We start from the raw sequence: 25,455 nt of genomic DNA on the forward strand, positions 1-25,455 counted from the left end.
TAAAGACCTCTGGGTGTCAGGAGACGCTAACCCAAATCTGATTCTGACATGCTTTGGGACAAAACGTGGTTTATATTCAATCATTATATAACTTACATATCAGTTATTAAACTTACATTGTTCTATTGTGTACATTGATATCATCCAGGCATGGATTCCTCGTGGATCCCTCAAACCTCCAACATAGTTTCTCATGGTTCTTTAAACAATAATTATATCGAATCACACCTAACAAGTATATAATTTATCATACACTGACTACACAGGAGCAGTTTGACATCATCTAGCAAATACAAGGTCTAACATTTCCCAGGGCCTACCTTTAACAGTTTCCCAGGGCCTACCAAGCCTAACTCCCTTTTGAGCTCCCCGAATTTTGTGATTTTAAAATCTTTTACTATCAATACCTCCCGGGGACAACCTCTAGTATTTCCTAGGGAACTCGTACCCCTGATAATTCTTGGGGACTTGAACTCCAGACAGTGGAAGCTCTGACTCCCTGAGGTCAGGAACTCAAACTTCTGCCTGATAACCTAACCCAGGGACTCAAACCCCCCTTAGCTCTCAGAGTCTCTGCTGGGCAGAGTGACCCCAAGATAGGTTAGAAAGTCTCTTTTCCCAGCCTGGTGGTCAAAGAAGGAGTCAGAGCTCTTCAGTTATTATTCTCAAGGTTGTTTATTGTTTCTTATTTATAAAATTCTTTCTCCTGGCCTGCCGAGGTCTGCTCAGCAAGACAGAGGCACACTGACACCCTCAGTGTGGTGTTATCTTTTATACTAAAAACCACATGTACAATATTTACCATAACTTCCCAATACCTATAACCTATGTTAGACAGTGAGTTTCTACTCTAAACCAATCTAAAAATGCCAACATCATCCAGAAGATGGAGGCCAGAAAGAAGAAGAAAAAAGGACGAGGCACGCCCAAATTCCTCCACCTTGGGACCGTGAGCCCCATCCTAAAAACCTCAGAAATCGATTTTTCACCCTTTATGAATTCACTATCATTCTACTTAAACTTTCTTGACTTGTAATTCTTCCTATAAAGGTTGGTAATTTTTTCCATAGGTCAAGATCAAAGACATGGGGGTCTTGGGCTCTGTGCCAAGGTCTCTGCGCACCCCTCCGCCCCAGGCAGTAACTCTGTGTGGGGATTTGCATCCCTTGTCAATAACCCGAAGAAAAATAATTTAAATGATGCCTTCACTTACGCCAGGGATCTTGCCTTGAGTCCCTGAAGGTCTAAAGTTGAGGTTCTCCGTGAAAATTCCTCAGTGCTGGCTGGAGATCTGTGGATTCATTGAAGCTCTAGGCTGATCTTCTGTCTGGCTCTCCAATTTACTGCCACAAAATCTCCAAAATGTTGGAACACAACTCCTTAACACTGATTTGGTTTAAAAAGGCATAATTTATTCAGGCCTGAGGTCACACAAAGGATACTCCTAACCATTTATGCACACATGATTTTGCAAATAAGCAATTTACACATTACAACTTACCCATTAACCAGTAAGCCCAGATTCAGTCCTTGTTTTGTCTATTCCTACATTCTTGAGCCAGATGTCTTCTTCTTCTCTTCCAGCTGTTCTTGCTGGGAAAGCAGTTTTTGTGTGCCTTGTTTCTCTGTTCACAGGCACAGTAAAAACTAAATTAATTCCTTTGCAGTCACATAGCATGGCAGCCTCTCTCCAGCTTCGTTCCCTGAGCACTCCTGCTCCTGCAGAACCACCCTGATAATGGACCTCCATTTGTTGGACATGGTGGCTTCACCTTGGCGTGGCCAACACTCACCTGGACGGGCTCCTGGCAGGTGTCCAGGGTGACGTGGCAGCACGCAGTGCTCCCGTTGGTGGTGAAGGACGTCCTCATCTGGGACATGTGGCTGTAGGTGTCCTCCAAGCTGCCCAGGTGAGCTTTGAGCAGGGACCAGGCCCAGCTCCATGGCAAAGGGGTTGTAGTCCAGGGGGCTGGAGAAGAAGATGGCCACGGTGAAGGTGGTGGCCTCATAGACCAGGACTCCACAACAGGTGCGGAACAGGGGGCTGGAGAGCTGGCAGGTGTCAGAGGAGCCTGGGGGCACAGGGGGCCTGGGGGGGACGAAGCTGTGCCCGCTGTAGAACTAGGTCCTGGGGAGGAGAAACGGGGCTGTGTCATCAGGGGAGCATGGTGAGACCACCAGTGCCACAGACATTTTTTAATGAAAAACTCTTTCTTTAGGATTTTTCCTCTTGAGAAGCTGAGAGGCTCAGGAACAAAATGTAAACAATGATTATCTGCTGCTGTGAGATGCAACAGGTGGATCTGTGATTGGTCTCATGTGGTTGTTACTAATTAATGGCCAATCACAGTCAGCTGGCTTGGACTCTCTTTCCAAGACAGAAGCTTTTGTTATCATTCCTTTCTTTTTCTATTCTTAGCTAGCCTTCTGATGAAATCTTTTCTTCTATTCTTTTAGTATAGTTTTAATATAACATATATCATAAAATAATAAATCAAGCCTTCTGAAACATGGAGTCAGATCCTCGTCTCTTCCCTCATCCTGAGACCCCTGTAAACACGGTCACACACCAGGAGATCATTGTGGAGCAAGTGGCGGGTGGTGGAACCAGCAGGAGACAGTCTCACCAGCAGTGGGAGGTGCTGGGGGCATTACTGGGAGGTGATGGGGGCATTACTGGGAGGTGATTGAGAACCACTGGAAGGTGCTGGAGCACTGGGAGGTAATGGGAGCACTGTTGGGGGGCACTGAGAGCACTGGGAGGTGCTGGGGGCATTGCTGGGAGGTGCTGGGAGCACTGGCGGACAAGTAAGAGATGGACCAAGCTCTAGGAGATGCTCCCATCGTGGGATGATGACCCCACACTCTGGTGGTGTTTGCAGGGGTCTCAGGATGAGGGAAGAGATGAGAATCTTGACTTTATATTTCAGAAGGCTGATTTATTATTTTATTATATATATTATGTTAAAAGAAAATGATATATTAAGAGCTGCTAAAAGAATAGAAGAAAAGATTTCATCAGAAAGCTAGCAAAGAATAGGATAGAATGATAATAAAATCTTGTGACTGACTAGAGAATCCGAGATAGCTGGACTGTGATTAGCTATTAATTAAAAGCAAGGACATGAGACCAAAGATGCACTTGTTGCATTCTACAGCAGTAAATAATTATTGTTTACATTTTGTTTCTGAAGTCTCCCAACTTCTCAAGAGAAAAAGTCTTAATGAAAAGATTTTTCATAAAATATGTGTGTGACACCACCCTGTCCTGGTTTGGAACGGGAGGAAAATTCAGGGAAGTGATGCAAAGCTTTTTGTGTAACTGACGGGCTGCTGAACCACTGAGAAGCTGGGCAGAACTCTGTGAAACACACATGTTAAAAACCAAAAAACCCCAAAACTCTCTCTTTCCTTTCCAATCAACAAAAAAGCAACAAACTCCAACCTCAACCCCCATCTTAGCCAAACCAAGCCAAACAGTGTCACTGTGATATTTTATGGAAAATTCCCTCACTGGGATTTCTTCCCCTGGGAAGCTGGGAAGCTTCAGCTTCTCCCTGTTTTGCTGCTTTGGAGAATTGTTTACCCAGCATGTGAATTGTTTTAATTAATGACCAATCCCAGTCCAGCTGTGTCAGGACTCTGGTCAGTCACGGGTTTTTATTATTCATTCTATTCCAGCCTTCTGATGTATCCTTTCTCTTTCTTCAGTATAGTTTTAGGATATAATTTCTTTTAATATAATATTGAGGGAACCCAGGAAATTGCTCTGGCTGCCCTGGAGGTCTCCAGCCCCTGCCCGGGGGGCTCAGAGCCCTTGGCACAGAGCCCAAGACCCCTGTGCCTTTGATTTAGCCTTTGAAAAAAACAATTACCAACCTCTATAGGAAGAATTCGAAGACAAGAAAGTTTAGGTAGAATAATAGTTAGTTTGTCACTGGGTAAAAAATAGTTTTTTCAGATTTTTAGAATGGGAACTTGAAGTCCCAAGACAGAAGAATTGTCCTCTTTCCTTCTTCTTCCGTACTTCCTTCCCTTCCTTTCCTTCTTCCTCCATTTTTTAAGTGATGCTAGCACTTTTAAAATTAGTTTACAGGAAAAATTGATTGTCTAACACAGATGATAAGTATTGAGAAGTTCTTGTAAATACTGTACACATAGCTTTTAGTAGAAAAAGATAACACTACCCCAAGGACAGGCAGTGTGCCTCAACCCGACCTGCCAGACAGACTTTGGCGAGTCAAAAAAAGAATTTTATAGATAAAAAAACCAATAAACAACCTTAAGAACAAGAATAGAAGAGTTCTTACTCCTTCTTCAACTGCTGGACTGGGAATAGAGACTTTCTAACACATCTTGGGGGCACTGTGACCAGCAGAGATTCTGAGATAACAGAATATCATAAAATAATAAATCAGCCTTGTGAGAACATGGAGTCAAATTCAGCATAATGTTAACCCTTACACTGCCTCAATCCTCCCTCAAATAGGAAAAAAACTCCAAAATACCAACATGTAAAAGAACATGAAAAAGACATCAAAGTCAGTGTAGAAAAAGTTAAGTCCCAAATAACAAAGAAAAATAAAAACCTTGTTTCTTAGAGCTGAAATCCTCTTCTAAGCTATAAAGAGAAGACTTTTTCCTTATAGTACATAAAACTATAAAGAGATAAAAGTGTTCTAATTGCTATCAAACAAAAGCCTTCATACTAAAAGAAACAAATGCTAAAATAGCTGTAATCCCATATAAAGTTAAACAGAAAAAAAGAGCAGCCCTTTGCTTCCAAAGAAAAGAAAATCTCTATTCTCAAAAATAAAAATAGACAATAAAGAGAACTTTTGCCTTTAAACAACTCATCTTTAAAACAATACCCCATAAATCAACATAACCCATCAACAAGCTATAAAAAATGCTTATAACAATAAAAAAACTTAATCATAGCAACATTCCCCAAAGAACTGCTGTTTGTAACAAAGTAAGAACCACAAAAAACATGTTTTCTTTCCTCTTATGAAAAAGTCTCCATAACCTTAACAAAAAATACTACTTTCCCTCAATAAACTAAAGAAAAACTACTTTAAAAGTCATAAACTAACTAAAAATCTTAAATGCAATTTTTTACATTATCAGTGAGGAAGAAAAGTTGTGAGAAGAGGAAAAGTGTTCTAAAAGGCTTGTTTTCATTCTTTCTTACTACTTTTTTCCTTTTAATTACCTCTAATAAAATTTTCTTTATACCCTCCTAAAGTTTTAAACCTGCCTTACCTTTCTTCTAATCCTACCTCACAACAAAAAGTAAGTGTATCAGTAATCAGCCGACACCAAACCTACCACATTCTTGAGAGCATCAGCCAAAAAACTTCAAAATAAAACAATCCTGAATTAGCAAACCTAAACCACAACACAAAATTAGTGTTTCCACCCAATTTCAAACTAAAACCACCACACACCCTGCACCCCAGGGGCTCTCCTGCACCTTCCCCTCACCTGGGGTTCTCCAGGGTGACATTCCGGGTGCTGTTGGATATCTGGATCTCCACGGTCCTCTCCAGGAAATTCCACATCTTGGCACGCGATTGGCTGCTCCAGGGGGACAGAATCTACTCCTCCAGTCTGGGGTGTGCTCAGCTCTGGGATTTTCTCCCTGGAGACAGAATTTTCTCAGCTCTGGAGTCTCCTTGAATCCGTGATCTTCTCATTCCAAGGTCTCCTCCTCAGCTCCAGAGTTTCTTTGTTCCAGAATCATCTTCTTGGATCCAGGATCTTTTCCTCAGCTCTGGGGTGTCTCCTTGGATTCAGGATCTTCTCAGCTCTGGAATCTTGTTCCTGTCTCTGGAAATGTCTTGGATCCACAATCTCTTTGCATCTGGAATTTTCTCAGATTGGGTGTCTCTTTGGATCCAGGGTCTCCTCAGCACTGAAATCTTCTCCTCAGATCTGGGGTCTCCTTGGATTCAGAATCTTCTCAGCTCCGGAATCTTGTTCTTGTCTCTGGAAATTTATTGGATCTGGAATCCTCACAGATTGGGTGTCTCTTTGGATCCAGGGTCTCCTCAGCACTGAAATCTTCTCAGCTCTGGGGTCTCCTCTGTCCCAGGCTCTCCTCAGCACTCCTTGGATCCAGAATCTCCACCTTGGTCTCCTTGGATCCAGGTAGACCCTGGATCCAGCATCTCCATCCCAGCCCCCAAATTTCCCTGTGGTCTCCCGCTCTGAGCACCTTCTGGGTCTCCATTGGTGCTGGGAATGTCCTGGGGCAGACAAATCCCTCCCATGGCTGGAAAAATCCTAAATTACAACTTCCTGGTGGTTAAACAGACCAACTTCCTGGTGGTGAATCCAGGGCAAAATCCCCCAGGGCCTGGCACCTTTAGCTGGGGTAACTGGTTTAACTGGCTGAATTGTCTAATTGATTTCTCTAATTTATGTAATTTAATCCAGTCTATCTAACTCAGCTGGTTTAAATGTTTTAAATTATTTAAATGGTTCCACAATGAGTTTATAACTGGTTCAACTGGTTTAATTCGTTCATCTAATTGAACGAGTTTAATTGTTTATCTAGTTAAACTGGTTCAATTGTCTCACTGCCTGAATTGGTCTAAGTGGTGTAGCAGACCAGAGTGGGGGTGATTTGTGAAAAAAAAACTCCACAACTTGTAAAAGTTGTGAAGCTGGAATTATTTATTTCATTGCTGGACATGCTCCCCAAGGACATGAGCACCCCCAAAATTCCTGAGTCTACTTTATTCCCTAATGTTGCATTTGCATAATGTTGCATTTGCATAAAATCATGACTATGTATTAAACGTATCAATTTTATGAGCCTGTACAGTTTTTCAGTCCCATAGTTGTAATGAGGTGTTTATAACCCAGATTCAGTTTTTCTGTTTGCTTCAGTCTCAAAGTCAGCAGGGAGCCTCTTCTCATCTCTCTTCAGCTTGTCTTTCTTGTCACATTTCTATTTTCTGAAAAATCCCTTCACCCAGAATTTTTCTCCTGAGAAGCTGAGAAGCCTCAGAGAAAAAAGAAAACAATAATTATCTGACTTGCTTCTCCAATGTTTTGCTGCTTTGGAATGTGTTTGGAGATTGTTTATCCAACAGGTGATTCATTGTTTTCATGTGAATTGTTTTGACTTATTGGCCAATCAATGTCAAGATTTGCTGGGGCTCTGGAAAGAGTCACAGGTTTTCATTATTATCTTTTTAGCATTCAGTATGTATCCGTTCTGTATTCTTTAGTATAGTTTAGTATAGTATTCTTTAATATAATATAGTATTATAAAATAATAAATTAGCCTTCTGAGAACATGGAGACAGATTCATCATTCCTGACCTGCAAATACAATATTTTCTGAGTAGCCTCGAATCTCCTTTGTTCTCTCTCTGCAGGCGTTTTGGTGAGCACACAAGTTAAAAGACTAAAGAAAAAAAATCCAAAATTGCTTTCTACCCTGAGTTAAATTTCCAATCCCCTGTTTCATTCCCCCCTTTTCTAGAAACAAGTAAATTATTTTACTTAGTACAAGTTTCTACGATCATAGGTGTCCCTTAATGCTTTGCCATGTACATTTGATAATGAGGTCAACACTGCTATTTGCTGCAGTATTCTCCAATTCCAAATTACCACTATAAAAGATAACCCTAAACTCACCCTAGCTAATACCAATAAATTTGTAAGGCTGCCAACAAGAGTCTCCTTGGTTCCACAGTGTTACAATGGACCCTTTGCTCCATGACCTTCACTAGTGTAACATGGACGCCTTGATTCCATGAGGTTGTGTAGTGTCACCATGATCTCCTTGGTTCTGCGGCCCTGCCGTGGCTGCTGTGTAACAATGGACCTGTGGTACCATCACGTTCCATAGTGTCACCATGGTCCCTTTGGTTCCACAAGGCCTTGCTGTGCCACAATGGCCCCTTGGTTCCATGAGGTTCTGTACTGTCAACAATGATCTCTTTGGCTCCCCAGTGTCACAATGGCCCCTTGGTTCCATGGGGTGCCTGGCTTCCCACAGCCCCTCACAGACCCTTATGGCCCCTCATGGCCCCTCACAGCCCCTCACAGCTCCCTCACAGTTCCCCATGGTCCCTTATGGCCCCTCACAGCTCATGGCTCCTCATGGCCCCTCACAGCCCCTCATGACTCCCTCACAGTTCCCCATTGCCCCTCATGGCCCCTCACAACCTCTCGCAGCTCATGGCTCCTCACGGACCCTCATAGTTCCCCATTGCCCCTCATGGCCCTTCACAACCTCTCACAGCTCATGGCTCCTCACGGACCCTCATGGTCCCCCATGGCCCCTCATAGTTCTCCCCGGCCCCTCATGGTTCCCCGTGGCCCCTCACGGCTCCTCATGGCCCCTCATAGCTCCCCATAACCCCTCACGGCCCCTCACAGCTCATGGCCCTTCATGGCCCCTCACAGCCTCTCACAGCTCATGGCTCCTCATGGTTCCCTCACAGCTCCCCAAGACCCCTCACAGCCCCTCACTGTGGATGCCATGCAACAGAGATAAACAGCGAGCGTTTCTCACAACAGGTTGTGAGAAATTTTAGGCAGTTGTAAGGATGTGAGAACTTGTTCTTCTACTTCATCTTTCTCTTCTTCTCAAGGACGGTGTGTAAAGAATGTGTTTTTGTTAACTAGCAATCAAATAGAATATCTTGTCTCACTCTATAAAAAACCTGATGGTTCTCTTGAATAAAACTTTCTTTTACTGTTTCTGCAATACTGCCTCCTGCCTGTTCCTGTGTCATTCTCGGCGCAAGAGTGACACCTCACAGCCCCTCATGGCCCCTCTCGACCCCTCACGGTCGCCCACAGCTCAAGGCCCCTCACGGCCCCAGGCGTGAGGCAGCTCCGGCCCCGCCATTGGCGCCGCTCTTTGCTGCCCGCCAATGGCGCCCCGAGTCTTTGGTGCCATCATCGGTCGCCGGGCAAAGGGAGGCCTGGGGGTGAGGTGCCCCGGGCTGGCCCGGAATGGGGTCCGGGGGTCCCCGGGCTTATGGAAACGGGGGATCCAGGGGCTGGGAGAGGAGGATACCCGGGAAAGGGGGTGCAGGGTGTGTCGGGGCCGAATAAGGGGGTGCAGGGGGTCCTGCAGCTGGGGAAGGAGATGCGGGGGATCCCAGTGCCCAGGAATGGGCATTCAAGGGGGTCCCCGGGAGGCTCCCCAAAGCCCCTCCCGGGGGGCAGCAGGAGCTTGCTCAGGAGCTCTGAGCAGAGAAAAGAGGGTGACCCCGGCTTGGGGGCACATGAGGGACTCACACACACTCCCGGGGGGACACGACCGCGGGGACCCCCCTCACCTTGTCCCGCAGGGGAGGCCGAGCCCCAGCCCGGGCAGACGAAGCCCCCGAGCCCCGGCAGCATCCTGGGGGCGCGTGCGGGGCCGGGAGGGGCAGGATCCGGGAAACGGCGGCGGCTGCCGGGGGCCGCGGTTGCCTGGGAACCGCGAACGCGGCGGCGGCGTCTGTGACAGCGGCGCGGCCTCAGTTGCCTGAGAACGCGGCCCTGGCTGGGTGTGCGCAGCCTGGGCTCCTACAGGCGGCTTCCTACACCCGCAGAGTATTGGTCTCTGCAAAAGAATTCCTACACCCGCAGAGTATTGGCCTCTGCAAAAGGTTCCTGAATTTCCTTTGAAGGTAAAGATTAACTCAAGTTGAACGTTTTGGTTTTGTCTCATCTGCACTCTGAGAGAGAATGCCAGAGGGAAATACAGGATGGGATAATGCCCGTCCTCTGGTGCAGCAGTTCAGTGGTATGCACTGTCACAGATATGTTTTATGAAAAATCCTGTGCTTGGGATTTTTTCTCCCGAGAAGCTGAGAGGCCTCAGGAACAAAATGTAAACAATGATTATCTGCTGCTGTGGAATGCAACAGGTGCATCTGTGATTGGTCTCATGTGGTTGTTTCTAGTTAATGGCCAGTCACAGTCAGCCAGCTCAGACGCTCTGTCCAAGACAGAAGCTTTTGTTATCATTCCATTCCTTTCCCATTCTTAGCTAGCCTTCTGATTAAATCCTTTCTTCTCTTCTTTTAGTAAAGTTTTACTATAATATATATCATAAAATAATAAATCAAGAGTCAGATCCTTCCTTATCTCTTCCCTCATCCTAAGACCCCTGTGAACACCACCACAATGCCCAGCTGAGAGGATGAACAGTATATGCTCTACTGATTGTGCTTTTATTTGCACTGGAGAAATGCAACATTTTCTAAATGTACTGGTCTATACATTTTCTTTGTCTATAGTGATTGCTTAATCTTCTTAAAGGTGAATGAATTCTGTTCAAGTTTCAGTGGGTTGTTATCATCTGGGTACTAAAATGATTAGGGAGATGCCTCTGAATTGAGGTGCAAACGAGACCATATGCCAAAGTCAATAGTCTGGATTTTATGTGACAGTAAATGTGAGGAAGAGAGAGAGAGAGAAAGGAATAGAAAAAGAAGCGGGGGGAGAAAGAGAGTGACAGAGACAGATTAAGTAAAAAATATCATCATTCCATGGATCCCATTGGCATACCATAAAATCCTCTTCTGGTCTTTGTCTTGTCTTAAGTTCCCTTGGGCAGCTTAACTCACAGTGCCAAGTTCCAGTCAGGGAATTTTCTGGGAAGGGTGGGCTTGGGTGGTCGCAGCTTCTTTATTCAGTTTTGTCACAATGGGCAGAAAGTCCTTTATAGCAATATTTAAGCCATTAGCCATAACATTCCAGTCTCTCCCAAGTCCTGTGAGGAGCAGCTGAGAGAGCAGGGCTGCTTTAGCCTAAAGAAGAGGATGTCCACTTTAGGTATTTTCAAGTAATATTTAAGCTGCAGCTTTTTCTGGTCTAACAGCTATTAGTGTTCAGATTTTTAGCTCCAGGTTTCAGTATGATCCATCTTAGAATTGCACAAGGTAGCCATATGGTTCAAATAAAGTCCAGCTAGAGGCCTACTAGCTACTTACACCAAACAAGCACTCAGCTACTTTCAAATCATAGAAAATTTTTAGCACCAGTATATCTCTTGACTGTGGCATGCATTGGGCTGTGAATTTTCAGACTTCCATTATTGCTTCTTCCGGTTTTGTTGAGGCGTTGTCACTCATCTGGGAGATCCTGCCTTCAAAATGCCTTCTGCATTCCCAAAGAGGACCTCAACACCCCGACTTTTGTCCAGGGAAAGACTGACATCTTTCACTGTAAGTACCCACTGGGCTGTGTTAAGGCTGGAAATTGCCCTGGTGTCCCTGCTCTCCCTGCCCCAGCTTTAGTGCAAGCAAGAAAATTCTTTACGTAGGTAATAAGCAGAAATATTATAGTAAGGCTACGAAATGCAAATAATAAACGACATGGTTATGAAAGCTTCTTTTTAGGTGAACAGAGAGGGGGAATTGTGGAATCTATAAAATCAGAGGGTTTTGGGAGAGCTGCAAAAGGCAGGCCCCAGAGACAGCAGAACTCTGATTAGAGCTAAGCAGCAGCCATGGGATAGGTCAGCAGAAAAAGTATTTAAACTGTCGAAAAGCAAGGACAATTAGAACAATGGTCTGTGGATTACCACTTATCTAGAATAACTCCCTAAGCTACAGAAAAGTTTATCTAGGAAGTTTGAAGCTTAGTAATGAAGCTCTGTGCGTTGTGTTTAAGGCTTACAAGCAGGTATTGTATTCAAAATAAGCAAGCATTGTTTTAACCAAAGGTACGTGTGCCTCTAGTGGTTGGATAGAACTACTGTCAATGTGCTTTTGCTTTGTGGGATTGGTCAAGAAGCTTATAAAGGAAGTGGTAACATTAATTTTTTTTTCTGCTGCCTGAGATGTGAGCTGGTGGCATCTTCCCATTGTCATAACCATGCAATGAGACTGATGCTGAAAAATAAAACAGCTCGAGGCACATTCCACAGCAGCTCTGTCCTGTTTGTGATTTGTACAGAGCCCCCTGCCACTGTCAAGACCAAGCTGCCCTTGGGCGCCTGGGCATGTGGGGGGGAAGCTGAAACTCTGCCCAAAGCCTTGTGAGACAGGGCTGGTCCCAGCTGGAAGAGCTTCCAAAGCAGCTGTTCTCTCTCAGCTCCTGTGTGGGCACAGATCCAGCCCTGCTGACACAGTGTACAGCAGAGCAAATTATCTGCTGCAGCACATCCAGAAGATAATGTCTCAGCACCTTTGTGTTGCAGACATCTTTTATGAAAATTTCTTTCCTTAGGATTTTTCCTCCCGAGAAGCTGAGAGGGCTCAGGAACATAATGTAAACATTGGTTATCTGCTGCTGTGGAATGCAACAGGTGCATCTGTGATTGGACTGTGTTGGATGTTTGTAATTAATGGCCAATCACAGTCAGCTGGCTTGGACTTTCTGTCCAAGCCACAAGCCTTTGTAATAATTCTTTCCTATTCTATTTTTAGCTAGCCTTCTGATGAAATCCTTTCTTCTATTCTTTTAGTATAGTTTTAATACAATATATATCATAAAATAATAAATGAAGCCTTCTGAAACATGGAGTCAGATCCTCGTCTCTCCCCTCATCTGCTAAGACCCCTGGGAATATAGTCACACCTTTGTTCTGCAGGATGGTGGAAATCTTCCTGTGCTGGGAATTCTCCCCTGATTTTGGTTGGCCATGTGTTGATGGTGTCTATCCCAAAGGAGCTGGCTTCTCTTGAAAGCTCTGGATTGGTAGAAATGTTGAGGGCTGTGCAATTCTTGCCTGCTTACTGGAGTCAGGGCCACAAAAGTCCCTTGGTGTCTGCAGCTCACTTGACTGAAGATGCCCCACTGCTGAGGCTCTGTCAAGGAGATCCTTCTGTTTTCTTCTCTGGGGGTCTCTGTGAGCCCAGACAGAGGAAACAAATGCTAATTAACAGAGAGAACTAAAACTTGGACACATTCCTGTGCTCCTCACTCTTGGTACAACGTTCCTTTCTTGTGTCTCTTGGACTCAGCCAGCAGTGATATCTCCTTGCTGTGAGTTCTCAGTGCTGTACAGGGATGGAGTCAGGGCAGTTCTGAGAGCTCCTCCCACTCTCTGAAAAGGTCACTGCCTCAATCCAATGAAACTAAAGAGGAAACAAATGCCCAAAGAGCAGAAATCCCCAAACACGTCCCATCAAATCATGGAGAAGCCAATGGGACAGAGCCATGTGCTTGGAGTATGTGCATTGCACTCTGTATTAATGATTTATTTGTGCTAAGTATTTCAGCAAGTAATGTCCAGGGCTTCCAGGACTGTCCTGGACAATTTGATCACAAGTTGTTCACCAGTGGCACTTGTTCAAGAAACGCCATTCTGAACAAGCACAACTCTGAGGTTTTTGCTGTTTTATTTTTGCCTTTCAGCTGCTTCCCTCTAAGTTCCAGTGGGAGAAGTTTCTCAACATGAAGAAGGCCATCCCTGGGACGAGTTTTCTGCCCAGAATTGGCCCATGTGTAGACCTGGGGGTGACTCATCCAAAGGTGCCTTTTCCTGCTCTTTTCCTTTCTGTTTGATGTGAAGTTGGAAGAGGGTGTGTGCTTGTGACAGGCAAAATACCTCAGTGTCCAGGTCCTGCTGTTATTGCAAAATGCTGGGAGTGGTGAACTGGGGGTCCTGATCTGCACTACGCCAACCCAGATAAGCTCTGCTGAAGCTGCCATTGCTAAAAGAATGGGGGGAAGGCTGGGGACACAAAGGCACAACATTGCCCTTTGCCATTCTCCTGCTGAAGGAGGCACCTCTTGCTTTGGTGTGGTCGCCATCAAGTGCTTGGGGTCACAGGATTCCTTCCAGAGTGGCAGCGTTGGCCTTTGAAGGCCAAGGACCTGCAGGAATTACTTCAGATTTAACAAAACAAATTGCCTTAATGCTTTGGGCTGGAACAACATGTGGTACCCTGATGGGGTGTTAGATTTTGCAGGCTGCCATATGTGCAGGGGACTTGCCCTGGGCAGAGGGGAATGGATGTGCTTTATCTGGATCAGTGCCTACTCAGAGGTGTGTTCAAAGCTGCTTTTCTGGCAGGACTGGCTCAGTAGAAAGCACAGTCCAAACGGGTGGGTGACTGAGGTGGGCTGTTGTTATGAATGAGGTCTCTATATGTCTAATTTAATAAACCAACATTAGAATTTAGCAGCAATTTTAATTGAGCAGCAATCAAATATATATATATATATATATAATATAATAATGCAATCAAATATAACCAAGCAGATACAAAATAATTTGGCAGTGGTTTGGATAAAGCATAAGCAAAACCAAAAGAATCCAAACGCAACTTATATACTGTATGCTAATACATATTCATCAATAATTTTCTGTAAACCTCCTCCTATTTTTGATTCTTGAAATCGATGTCACTACACTGCACATTGCATGCTCTGCTTGTTTCTAAGGGGTCTTTTGGCTTTTGGTGGTTGCTTCCCATGAAGGCTCCTCCTCATCATCACTGTCCTTTGAATACAAGCTGCAGATGCACCCCAAGTCTTGTGTTATAGAAGCCAGCATTATATTCTAAAAATAAGCCTTATTATTTCATAGATGCCTGGAATTATCCCAATTTTGTCCATTTCAAGGCCGATTCTTGAATTATCCCCAGGCCTATTGCGTTTTGGGATGTTACTTATCTCAAACTACATCCTGCATCCTGTTTTCTCATGAACATCTGAAAACATCTGTTTTGTGACACGAATCACATTAATTTCTCACACTGTTGAGCAGGAAATTGGCAGCAAGAGCCATGTAACACACTGGTTAAGGATTGCCCAGACAAAGCAGGGCAGTGTTTTCTCCAAGCAATGCCTCTGCTCCAGAAGCAGTTGCTGTTGTTGTGTCATTCCAGACGTGCCTCTGCCATGGTATCAATAATACAGGGATAATTACAAGATAGCAATAATTACAAGAAAGCACCCATTTGAAGCACATGGAAAACAGAGATACCAACTCTACTTTTACCCAAGTGTCTGAGAAAATAACTGAAGCTTTTCCTCATTCAGCATTCATTCACCTCATTTGTCTTTTTCTTGACTTCTGTGTTACTTTATTTCTGCCTTTAGCTCTGTTAGAAATGCACTAACTTTTGAATACAATTAAAGGGGACAAAATCATCGAAGCAAAAGGAAACTTTTGTAATGATTCAGCTGAGTCTCCCTCCCCCTGGAGATGAACAAACACAGCCTCTGAGAAAATGGCAATCTTTCTGTCCCCTTTATACCCAGCCAGGGCTGCCCCTGTCCCCTTTTCCCTTGGATGGGTACTTGGGAACTTCCATTCTCTCAGCTCTCCAGCTTTTCTGTCCCCTCTCCTCTCCCCTGGCTTCCTTTTGGTCAGGTCTTCAACCCTGTCCCTCTCCCAGCTCACAGCAACACCCAACAAAGCAACCTGAACAATTCCAAACAATCCAAACAACAACACACAGAGCCAACAACTTTCATTTTTTGACTCAATAACCTTTTGGCTTCTGCAAAATATCACCTCATCTCTCACATCTCCTCTGGTACTGCTCTCTTCTTACTGATGCCTAAGTTCTAGATCAAAATGGATATTTGCAGTTGTGTGGGCCTTGGTTTCCCTGTCTCAGAGTAAAGGACATCCCAAAATCATTTCCCATGGAGTTTGATGTAAATTTGTGGGTTTTTCTCACTCCACGAGTGCTCAGGCAGTGCCCCAGAGCTCTGTGACCACATGGGCACAGGGCTGTGTTTTAGGAAAGTGCAGCCTGGCATTCTGGAGAAGAAAACCTGGAGAAATCCATGCCAAAAGAGCAGCTTGGCTTGAGCCTGCTCTGTGTGGCCCAGCAGCTGTGGATGAGCTCAGAGCAGAGGTGGGTGAGCCACTGTTTGCCCAGATTTGCTCACCCAGAGCCTGTACTTCAGTGGGGATCAGTGTAAGGGATCCTTCATGAACCTTCCTCCTAGCAGCTGAACCTCTCCCTGCTCTCTCTGTCCTCTCCAGCTGCCGTCAGATCCCCTGAAGCCGAAATTGTTGCAAGTTTCCCCACCAGAGGTGGAATTTCAGAACTTCAACCCTCGTGGTGTCTCTGAAATGGCTCTGTCTCTCACCAATGTGGGCAAGGTGAGTGCTGGGACGTGGAGCTTTCTTGGTTTCTCTGGGTCTGGATTGAAGGCGCTTGAGATGGTAGTTCATGTTTGGACTCAGGTGTTTATTATTTCTTATCAGTAAAGCAGTCTCACAACCATGAGTTCAGCAGCTTTTCATTAGCAAGGCACAAAATGGCTAACAATCTCTTGATACAAGGTCTTTTAAGTCTAAACTATCCAATTAAGAACTGACACCTAGATTATTTTCCCTTTTAACCCAAGAACTGATCCCACAGAGCCTGCAATGCAGACTTTTCTGTCCAATTACAAAACATCACTCAAAGCCATGAAGAAGAAGGAAGAAGCAGCATGAAGAAGAAACTCAGGACGACACCCTGTGCCTTCCATCTTCCTTTCATCCATGACATCCTAAAAATCCCAAAACCTAAATTTCTCACCGTGTGATACACCTACACTACTCTCTATAATCTGTTTCACACTTTTGTGGATTCTGGTCTATCTTGAAGTCTGGGAAACTTTCTCCATGAATGAGGGTCAAAGTCAGTGCTCCCCTCGGGGTCAGGACACCCCAGAGCAGACAGAGAAATATTCCCAGTGCCCTGGGTTTCCACAGAGCTTTAACACTGTGCTGAAAGAGGAGAGAGATGTAATTCCCAGAGTGTACAGCAAAGCAAGTTATCTGCTGCAGCACGTCCAAAAGAAAATGTCTCAGCACCTTTGTTCTGCAGGATGGTGGAAATCTTCCTGTGCTGGGGATTCTCCCCTGATTTTGGTTTACCATGTGTTGACGGTATCAATCCCAAAGGAGTTGGCTTCTCTTGAAAGCTCTGAAATGGTGGGAATGTTGAGGGCTGTGCAGTTCTTATCTGCTCTTGTGCTTTGCCTTGAGTCTGTACCTCATCCTGTGTCTCCTTGGTTAATCTTGGCTCCTCTGCCTCTCTCAGCCTGTTTGGCTCACTTTGTGCAGCTCACAGCCAAAGCTCAGGGACTGAGCCTTCTGCACTTTATGCTGGAATCACTGTTCATTCATGGCATTGGCACTGCAGGAGGTGTGTTCTGAAACAGCCCTGCAATCAGACTGATGGAGCAGAAGCAGTGAGAGGCCTTTAGGTGCCACTCCAGGCTCCTGCTCAGCTTCATCCAGCTCTGCTCAGCTTTTCCAAAGGCAACACGGTGCTCTGCTTTCCCTTTGCAGAAGCACAGCACATCCAAAGCCATGTGCTCCTGGAGGTTTCCACCTTCACTTGAACAAATTTGGATTATTTTGCAGTTTCCCAAGAGAGCTGAGAGGGAGAATGTTGAAAAATGTCAGCAGTTGTGTTCCACTCTAAAGAGGAAAACAGAGACCACTGGAATTTCAGTCAGGGAAACATTTCCTCAAATGAAGCTTGTGCCAAGAGTGGGCTGGTGGGAAGAGACAGGAGGGAGTCCAAATCATCTGGTTTAGACTTTTGGAGAGCATTTTGGTTCTTGGCGGTGGATATCTATGTGCTAGGAAATGCCTGTGTGCTGTGTCTGTGTAGCCCAGAGGGCATAACCTGGCCTGCTGGCTGCAGGCAGGAATGCCCAGCAGCCCAGCTTGCCTGCACAGGCAGCAAGAAGCCCTGGAGAGCCAAGACTGGCTTTTCATACTGGAACCACACTGTCAGTCAGTGCTGGTCCTGTTTCTCCAGGCAGAAAATGCCTTTAAAGCCCATGGTGATAGGCACAGCCTGTCTGTGTTTCTGTCACTTTTGGCAAGCTGGTTGCTCTCGTGGTTTTATGATTCTCCCTTGCCGCTTTACTGCCCATTTAAATTCTCTTTGCCATCTCTATGTTTTAGGGGATGTCTTGCTTTCTTCCTTCGTTTGCTTTTCAGGTTTGCTTTTATTCCCAGCAAAGCCACAGTGTTTGGTCTCCTGTCTTGCTGCTCTGCCTGCCTGACTCTATTCCCAGAACGTCCCTACCCAAACCTGATCTGCCAGAAGGGAATTTCTTCCTTCTCCCACAACAATGTGCTGGTTTGCTTTCAGGTAGCACATTCCCCCTCTGGAACACGACTGCATGGCTGTGTGCAGGCAGAAGCCAGCAGGTTTCCTGGCCTTGTTGAATTTGCAGTTTACCACCAGCCAGGGGCTATGTACAAATCACAAATGGGACGGGGCAGCTGTGGAACGTGCCTTGAGCTGTTTTATTTTTCAGCATCAGTCTCATTGCATGTTTATGACAATGGGAAGATGCCACCAGCTCACATCTCAGGCAGCAGACCAAGAACTTCATGTTACAACTTCCTTTATAAGTTTTTTGACCAATCCCACAAAGCAAAAGCACATTGACAGTAGTTCTATCCAACCACTAGAGGCACACGTACCTTTGGTTAAAATAATGCTTACTTATTTTGAATACAATACCTGCTTGTAAGCCTTAAAACACAATGCACAGAGCTCCATTATTAAGCTTCAAACTTCCTAATACCTTGCTAGATAAACTTTTCTGTAGCTTAGGGAGTTACTCTAGACAAGTGCTAATCCACAGATCATTGTTCTATTTGTCTTTGCTTTTCTACAGTTTAAGTAATTTTTCTGCTGACCTATCTCATGGCTGCTGCTTAGCTCTAATCAGAGTTCTGCTGTATCTGAGGCCTGCCTTTTGCAGCTTTCCCAAAACCCCCTGATTTTGTAGATTCCCACAGAGATGACTTGGTTCAGGTGCTCTGTCTCCATTCTGCTGGTGCTGACCTGCTCAGCCCTTCCTTGCCACCGGGCACTGCCCAACTGCCCCTGGCCAAAATGCTGGAGCCAGACAGAAGGGGTTTGAGTTCACCCATGTGAAAGATGTTCCTGAACCTGCACAGCGGAAAGTGCTTTGGAAAAGGGGTCAAGGAGGGATGTCAGCAGGGCATGCACAAGTCTCCTCTCGTCCTGTTTCCACCAGTGGCAAAATCATTTTTTCATTGTTGGGAAGGATGAAAGTTTGACAAGAAAGTCTCACAGATATGTAGGCTTAGCAGGAAGATTTTTAAATGTGAAGTCTGATGAAGGAATAGAGATGGAAGCAGGTTTTGATATAGAAGAAAATAATTGCTGAGCCAGTCTTACTGGATAACCAAGAAGGCAAAGGGTGTGTTACTTAGAAGGGGTTTTTCTGACTCAGAACAAAGGATAAACCCACCTCAAACACGAAGATGTTTTTATCAAGCAGAAAGATAGCACTGGCAAACAAGTCAGCAAAGTTGCAAGTAGAAAAAAGGTCTGAGAATTTTCCATTGCAAGAAAACTGAATAACAACTTCTAGCTTCAACTGTAATGTACAAACTTCTAGTGATTGGAGAATAGTAAGATGAATATGGTAATGATAGTAGTTATGATAGGCTATAGGTAAAAGTTAAGGTATAGATTGGTTCTTCTGTGTGAAGATGCTCAGCAAAGAAAAGTATAGAATGTATTGTAGCCACAATTAAAGGGTCTCCAGGCCTGCCTGCAGCTTGACCTGGCAGCTGTAGGCACAGGCACTGTCACCCACGGCCCTGGACAGCTGTAACCTCTTGGATGGAATAAACTGCATTTTGAAGAGCTGCCTGGAGTCCTGCATCCCTCTTTCAGGCTCTTACATTTCATGTCTTTGCTGCAGGTTCCTCAGGTGGTGAAGGTCTCCATGGAGAGCTCCCCTTACTTCCAGCTCTCGTGCTCCAGCGATGTTTTCCGTCTGGTGCCGCCGGGCGCCTCTGCGTCTGTGCGCATCCGCTTCACTCCCAGCGAGAACAAGGTGGGACTGGAGGAGCCAAAACACAGAATGATCTTGTCTCGGTTTGAAAAGACAGGAGTCTGCTAAGGAAGACAGGAGCCTCTTCTGAAATAGAGAATGTAAACCCTCTGCACCCCTCCAAATTGCTATAAATTTTAAATTAAGAGGCTCTCAGGCAAAAATATGGGAGCAGGAAATAACAGTTCTTTAATAGGGAAAAGAATGCAGTTCACTAGAACAACACTGACAGAGTCAGAACACAACCTGACACCCTGTGGGGTGTCTCAAAATGTCTGGATTATATCTGGGTAGCAATGCTTGCCTCCTCCCTCTGGGCAGAGCATCTCACAATGGGATGTCTGTTCTTCTCAGTCATGCAGTGACATTCAATAGTCTGTTATCAGCAGATGTCCCCTCCTGAGGGAGGTGTGAATGTGGTCACTCAAAGAGAGAGATAAAGCAAACTGCCCACTTGACAAAAGTAATCTGCCATACAGATGGTAATTGAAAACATCTTGCATTGCAATCTTCAACATATCTCCACAGCCACTGTTCTCCCTGCACTCTGGCTCCAGCCCATTCCATGCTGCGAGCCGGGCTCCAGTCCATGGGCAGGCAGCCTGCAGCCAGTCACACCTTGGCACTGCTGGCGGGCACTGCAGCCAGGCCTGACAGGCTCTGCTTCCCTCGCTGCACATCCCTGAGCATTGCCAAGGAAAGATGCACAGGGAACAGGATGAAAGTGACAGAGGGCTGTTGATAGATCTTTGGCCATCTCTAGGTGTGACAGTGTTCACAGGAGTTCTTGGATGAGGGAAGAGACAAGGATCCGACTCCATGTTTCAGAAGGCTTAATTTATTATTTTATGATATATATTGTATTAAAACTATACTAAAAGAATAGAAGAAAAGGTTTCATCAGAAGGCTAGCTAAGAATAGAATAGGGAGGAATGATAACAAAGGCTTGTGGCTTGGCTCTCTGTCCAAGCCAGCTGACTGTGATTGGCCATTAATTACAAACATCCAACATAGTCCAATCACAGATGCACCTGTTGCATTCCACAGCAGCAGATAACCAATGTTTACATTTTGTTCCTGAGGCCTCTCAGCTTCTCAGAAGGAAAAATCTTAAGGAAAGGATTTTTCATAAAAGATGTCTCTGACAGCCCCATGTTCCTTAGAAGGGACTTAGGAATTCTTTAACATCATTAAAATTTAGAGTAAAAATTGTAGTAGCCTAGGGCAGTTCTCTGGATGACCCAAGTGACACAGGAGTTGAATGCCACTGAGACAGGTTTTGCAAAATGCACTGGTACCTTTAAAATGTGACATATTAGTAGAACTTAGTGCTCATTTGAGGGTGCAGTAGGTAAATTTTTGCCCTTGAAGGGTTATAGAAATGGTTTTTCTTCTACCACGGGGATGGCACTATATGTCCTGTGCTGAGCCAGTTTCTTTTCCTGCAGGATTATTCCCACGAACTCGTCTGTGTCACTGAAAATGAGAGGATAGTTGTGCCAATTCGGGCCATTGGTGCCCGAGCTATCCTGGACCTCCCTGCCCAGCTGGACTTCTCCAAATGTCCGGTCAAGGTCAGCACCCAGCAGACTCTGCTGGTGCGCAATGTCGGTAACCAGGCAGCTCGTTACCAGCTGAGCACCCAGAGGTGAGGATCTGTCCTTGTGCAAAACACCTTTGGTGATAACAGGGCTGGGGAAGAGCAACAGAAGGAACTAGGCTTCTCCATCAGCCAGCAGTGATGTTCTCACCAGTGGGAATGGGAACAGGTCAGGCCCATCATCGCAGCAAGAGATCCTTAATGAGCTGAACGTGCAGCAAGTTCATCAGCTGTCACTGCTGACATGAACAAAGCTCAACTTGCCAGGTGTTCTCCTTATTTTTGTGTGTGATGGTTCATCACCAATCTCTCCAGAAGACACTTTTGAGTGACAGAGTGACCACCAGCAAAGCAGCAAGGCACAACAAAAGGAACTTTTGTTTCCTCAGCGGGGTAGAAGAGCACAAAGCCCAGCAGCTGCTGGGCGGGAGCACATTTCCCCTGAGCTGTCCCTGAGCATCAAAGCACAGAGTCTTGTGTTTGTCAGGCAAGAGCTGCTCACCTGGTGACAAATCCTGATTGCTCCTGTTAAATCCAAAGTGCACCAAGACATCTGCATCATTATTTCCAACACATTGCACAGAGTTTGTCTGGTTGGCAAGCAAACAGTTACCAGCCTGCATGACAGCCCAGAGTCCCTGACTGCATTGCTGGTAAACACACAGAAACCTCCTATTCTGCTTCCTTGATGTGCTCCTGCTCATGATGCTTCATTTAGCTGGAATTGGACCCTTCAGACTGTAAATGGCATCCTCCTTTTGGGTTTCCCTGTCACTGTATTGCTCTAATCTGCATTTGCACTCTCTCAGAGTTTTGATTGCTCCTTTCCTTAGAGCTTTCATTGAAATGCTGATAAAATGTGCCCTTTTTAGGCTAAATCGGGATGTTTTCAAGGTAAAATAAACCAAAAGAACCACACTGCAAATTCAACAGTAATTTTTCCTTGGTCTCCAAGGAAAAGTTCCTTCTACCTGTCTGATTCCTAGGCTGTAATCTCCCAAGACAGGGAGTGCTCTAACATTTGCATCTCTTGAGTTGAGCTTTATAAACAGCAGGAAAAGAGAAATTCCTGAGGCAGTCAGTGTCAAGTTGTGCATGCAGAATGGCTCTGATGCCTCTCTGTGCTTTTCACAAACCATTCTCTGATGGGACTGCTGGCAGTGGGACCCTTGAGTCTCCTTGCAGAGGGCTGGATGCACAGTCTGGGGGAGGTGAGGTCATTTTACCCCACAGCATCTTCTGAGGGCTGGATCTCCTCAGCAGTGGCTCAGTTGCCCTTTCTGACCCTGCCCTGTCTTCTGCTGACTGTGGTTGGTTTGCTCCCTGCTTGCTCCACTGTGAAAAACACCAATCACTTGTGTTAAAATTTTAAAAGTTTAACAGTAATAAAATAGTTATAACAAGAGTAATAAAAATTAGAGTGATAAGAATTTAGACAATCAGAGTAAGGACAATAAAAAAGCAAAGAATTATGGACATCCAGGCGTTCTGCTCCGGCAGAGAACATGTTTTGCTAACAAAGGATTAGTCCTTAAAAGCAATTGCCTGTTGCATATTCATATATCTGATATGTGATGCAAACATTCCTTTTGAATTAGGGATTTTTCTGTTTATTGTCAGCTTCCCCCCCCATCTTGTACATCAGTCATCTCAGTCCCCACAAAGTCTAGTTCTTCCTGATAAGGAGGCAATAATTCTTCTCTTGAGGTTTTGGGTGTCGTGTTGCTGTTATCTCTGTGTGAATAATTTCTTGATTATCTTATCCAGTTCATAAGCTAGTTAGAACAAGTATCTTACAACACATAGTTTCTATTTTAATATTATGTTCCAGCCTAAAACGACATTTAGCACACTACTTAAAAAGGATGAATACAGTACTACAAAGCACCTTCCCAACATAACATATATAGTATGTGTTATGTTTATTTAAAAATACAAATTTATAAATTTATAGATATAAAAATATTTTTAAATATAAATTATAAATGTATATAAATTTTAGTGTAAAATTTAAATAATTTTAATTATAAATTAATATAAAATTTATTTAAATATATAAAATTTTAGATTTTTATATACATTTTTATAAATTATATAAATATATAAAAATATATGTATTAAAAATAAAATATATTTAATAATAAATATAAAAAATATAAAATTAATTATATTTAATTTTATTTATAACTTTATGCATTTTTATAAAGATAATTTTTAATTTTATTAAAATTATAAATATAAATTTTAATATTTGCAAAGAGCCAATCATATAGTATGCATTTTTCACACCAAGTGAGCTGAGGTGAGTTGCACTGAAGAAGTAATCTCATGCCCAGGTGTCCCCCCAGCCCTGATCCCTCTCTTTGTGCTGCAATCCTTTCTCAGTGGTGCATTTTGGGTGTCTTGTTGCTGTTAGCTCTGTGTGAATAATTTCTTGATTATTTTATCCATTTCTTGAGCTAGTTAGAAAAAGTATCTTCCATCACATAGTTTCTAATTTAATATTATGTTCTAGCCTAAAATTACATTTATCACACTACTTAAAAGGATTAATAGAGTACTACAAAATAACTTCCCAACATAACCCACATAGTATGAATTCTGTTTATTTATAAAGATAAATTTATAAATTTATAAATATAAAAATATTTATAAATATAAATTTTTATATAAATTATAAATGTATATAAATTTTTGTATAAAAGTTAAATTTTTTATTATACTATTATATAAAAATATATAATTTATATAAATATAAATAAAATGTTTAGATATTTATATAAAATTATATATGTAAAAATATATTGAAAATATATATAAATATGTAAAATTAAATATATTTAACAATAAATATATAAAATTAAATAAAGAAAATTAAATTATATTTAACAATATTCATATTTTTATATAATTTTATAAAGGTAAATTTTTATTTTTACAAACATTTTATAAATATAAGAATATGCAAATATATAAATATAAATATCAGTATAAATATACATATACATATACATATACATATACATATACATATACATATACATATACATATACATATACATATACATATACATATACATATAAATCTCATGCCCAGGTGTCCCCCCAGCCCTGATCCCTCTCTTTGTGTTGCAGCCCTTTCTCCGTGGTGCCAGCCATAGGAATTCTGGGTGCTGGTGACACTGTGCAGGTGACAGTGGAATTTCACCCGCTGACCAAGGGTGACCATTGCAGCCTCCTGAGCTGCAGTGTAGGTGAGTGCTGGGCCCTGCACTGTGTCTTGGTTTGGAAAGACAGGAGTCTGCTAAGGAAGGCAGGAGCCTCCCCTGAAATGGAAAACGTAAACCCTCTCCACCCCTCCAAATTGCTATAAATTTTAAATTAGGAGGCTCTCAAGCAAAAATATGGGAGCAGGAAATAACAGTTCTTTAATAGGGAAAAATAAAAAAAAAAGGATAACATCAACAATACAGTAAACTAAAACAACACTGACAGAGTCAGAACACAACTTGATACCCTGTGGGGTGTTGGTAGCAATCCAATTGGAAATGTGGCTGCAGTCCTCCTGCAGTGTCAGGTGTGGTTCTGTTGGAGCAAGTCAGATCTGTAGAGAAGGATGTATTCTTCCTCCGAAGATCCAGTGGAGGAAGAAGCAGCTGCTATTCCTCTGGGAAATCCAGTGCAGAAAGTGGTGCTGGTGTCTCAAAACCTCTGGATTATATCTGGGTAGCAATGCTTGCCTCCTCCCTCTGGGCAGAGCATCTCACAATGGGATGTTTCTGTTCTTCTCAGTCATGTAGTGACATTCAATAGTCTGTTATCAGTAGATGTCCCCTCCTGTGGTAGAAATGATTGTGGTCACTCAAAGAGAGAGATAAGGCAAACTGCCCACTTGACAAAGATATTCTGCCATACAGATGGTAATGGCAAACATCTTGCATTGCAATCTTTAACACACAGCTAAAAGCTGTGAGACTTCCTTCTGTGCCCTGTGGTTTGCTCTGTTCCTTGTGCTTCCATCAGCAACTGAGCTGAGCAAAGACTCTCCTTTGCTTTGTTCCAGGTGAAGAAAATATCCACACAAACCTGC

The sequence above is a fragment of the Melospiza melodia genome, chromosome 30 (assembly GCF_035770615.1).
Source record: "Melospiza melodia melodia isolate bMelMel2 chromosome 30, bMelMel2.pri, whole genome shotgun sequence".
Taxonomy (NCBI): Eukaryota; Metazoa; Chordata; class Aves; order Passeriformes; family Passerellidae; genus Melospiza; species Melospiza melodia.